Genomic DNA, 3,237 nt, shown 5'->3' with positions numbered 1-3,237 from the left:
GGGGGTGCCACGTGGCAGCAGCAATACGGATCCCGCATTTTGCGGCGGGATTTGCGCTGGCAGCTTTTGTTGCTTTTTCTACACAAACAGCAAGAGAAAGATAGAGAGAAAAAGTCTTTTGCTTTCTTTTGGGACTCTCAGAGAGAGAGAGAAAGAGCAGATGCTTTTGCTTTCAGGGCTTTTGATTTTGAAGCTTTTGGGGCTCTGCTTTTGGGCATCCCTTGTAACCTTTAAATAAGTGGTGAGGGCTTCACTTCTCAGAGCATCTGGACGCAGATTCTGAGAGTGAAACCCTAGCCACTCTCTTGTACTTTGATCTGATTAATATAAAAAGAAATACCGAAAGGGGCGCCAGTCTTTGGGGCCAATATCTCTAGGCACGGAACTCCGCCGCGCCAGTGCAAATCTATTGTGATCTGTGAATTGTTTTGAAGTGGTTATTTGGTGCTGTCGCGATTGATTCTTGACTTGGAGTGTCCAAGTCTGTTACAGTGGTATCAGAGCACAGCCGATTTCTCTTCTATGGGAAATCCGATCCCCAATTTTTTTTTCTGCGGCACCTATGGCTTCATGCAAGGATCAGTCGACTCCCTCTTCATTTGGAGATGCGAGCAGGGATCACAACGAAGATTCCGGTAGAGAGTATGGCCCGCCTCGGCCTACTCAGGCGGAGCGGCGAGAGATGGAGCGTCGCCAGTTGATCGGCGATGCAACGAAGATGATGCTCAATTTTGCGAAGGACCCAAAATTTGCAAAATATATGAGCGAGACTTCTTCTCAAGAAGTGCATGAGCAGTGGCAGAAAACCACTACACCCACTCTCAAGAAACCTTCTGCTCACAAGAAATATTTAGAGGAGGAATTAGAAGAGGTGGTTGATGCTCGGATTGCTAAGCTTTTTGACGCGCAAAAGAAAGCACGGCAAAAAGCAGAAGAAAAGCACTGACTTCCCGGGATATTTGGGTCGTCATTCGACTTTTGACAAGGTAAAGAAACGGAAGAAGCGTGTTCGATTTGAAGGAGTACCCAGTTCTTCTTCTTCTTTTTCTTCTTCATCTCACAGTTCTTCTAGCTCTTTAGATTCGAGCGAAGAAGACAGAAAAGGTAAAAAGCGAAGCAAGAAACAAAGCTTCGGAAAGGGCAAGAAAAAGGCAAGGAAGGCTACATCTCGCCCAGAGACTGACAGTTCTACTGAGGATTCGTCTACAGACAGCTCAGATTCCGATGACGGAAACTTTTATGCGAACAAGAAGAATTTTTACAAAGCTAACCAGTATGGCTTTCTCGAAGATAAAAGCAAGAAAGTCCGAGAGTTTAAGGAAGGTGGCCACTCGATCAAGTTTGATACTTTTTCAGGATACTCAGATGCTTCGAAGGCTTTGTCTTTTATACAGCAGTTTGACATCGCTTTCGCGGGAGGACGCTATTCAAAGCACTCCAAGATTCAGAGAGCTGCCTCTTAAGGGGAATGCTCGTACTTGGTGGTCCACGCGTCTTTTAAACAAGACTGCGCCAGTTAAATGGCTGAAATTTAAGAAGCTTTTTATTTCTTCTTGGTTACAAGAATATGAACGAGATATACGAGCTGCTTGGAACCATCTTCGGATGACCAAGAAAGATACAATCAATGCTTACTGTGAAAGATTCTGGAGCTCTTTTCTACCCGCCTCTTCATTCAAGAAGATATCGTTCAGAGAACAGATTGAGCGGTTTACCTTGGGTCTACCTACGGAGATCCGAGATCACTGCTTGGAACAGAAGTCAGCTTCTATTCAGGAGTTGATGGGTCATGCGAAGCGGGGCTTTTCCATTCACTCTGGCAGTCTCACCTACCCCACAGATGAGGCCATGACACAACGAGCCGAACAGACTTCTGGGAATGAAAGTAGAAAGAAAAAGAGCAACCCGGAGAAAAAGGATGCATGGCCCAAGCTTACTCCTGAGGAGAGAGCTCGCTTCATCAGAGAGGGGAAGTGCTTTGGATGCGGGGAACATGGACATATCTCCGCAAAGTGCCCTAAAAAGGCACAAAAAGAACATAATGATAAAGACGACGACAGGCACGAGAGTTCGAGAGCAACTGAGGAACGTGGTAGAAAAGGCAGATAGAAAAGCATAACTGGTACCACATGGCGTGGGACCTGCACCGAATCTAATGAATGAAAGTACAAACTTTGCCACTTATGGGGCAAAGTGAAGGATCACGAAGCTCTTTTGAAGGAGCCAAGGCCAACTTCTTTTCACTTGGAATTGGCGGCTCGATTTGGAATTACGCCTGACAGACTGACGCCAGAGGCGGAGGTAGTTCGACTGGCACCCGGATGGGATGTTGCCATTACACCGAGCATTAGAAAACTTCGTTTGCAATGACAGGGGTGTTCAGGGCACGCGAGTGACGTTCTACTCAAGATCCCTTGGTACCACAAGAACTACACTGTGGTTGACTACCGGGCCGAGAAAGCGACTTTGATAAATGAAGGGCTAAGAGATTGTACTTGATGAACTTCAGTTTCTTACTCATTCTTTTGGGAGAGAACTGAGCGATGGATAAAGGTTGAATATGTTTTGACCTGATCAAAAGAATGCCAAGATTTTTCTCCACACTCGTGCCGATTGCTTTTCAGAGGGCATGAAGATCAAACCATTGATCTGATACCTGGAAGCATGCCAATGAACCGGCCACCTTACCGTGTGAGCCGAGTACAGAATGAAAAGATTATGAACCCAGTGAAAGACCTCTTGGAAAAGGGTCTTGTCCAGCATAGTACTTCACCGTATTGCTCTCCACTGTTGTTGGATTTGAAGAAAGACGGTGATAGCCGTTTTTCGGCTCTCCATAATTGCCATAGTAAGTTACTCCACCCTACCAAATTCACCCAAACGCTATGGCTATCCCTATCATTTCACTGTACATAGGCATGTGTGAGTTAGGGGGCTTTTCCCATATCTTCTTAAAAACCCTCAGCTAGCTAGTCACTGGGCTAGTTGAGCCAAAAAAATAAAAAAATAAAAAAATAAAAGTATATTATGGCCTCTTTGTGTGTAAATATTTCATTGTATATATGGCCTAAATATAGGGATTTTTTATAATTATTTTGGTATTTTATTTAAATATTTCTACTTAGGTGTGTGTTTTATTAAACCTATGTACACCTTCTTTCATTCTCTTACACCATAATTATATTTTTTGCCAATATGTACATACTCTAACCTCATATTTTTCCTTTATACAAATCA

This window comes from Adiantum capillus-veneris, chromosome 22, assembly GCF_014529385.1.
Source record: "Adiantum capillus-veneris isolate H3 chromosome 22, ASM1452938v2, whole genome shotgun sequence".
NCBI lineage: Eukaryota > Viridiplantae > Streptophyta > Polypodiopsida > Polypodiales > Pteridaceae > Adiantum > Adiantum capillus-veneris.
This window is presented reverse-complemented; position numbering follows the sequence as displayed.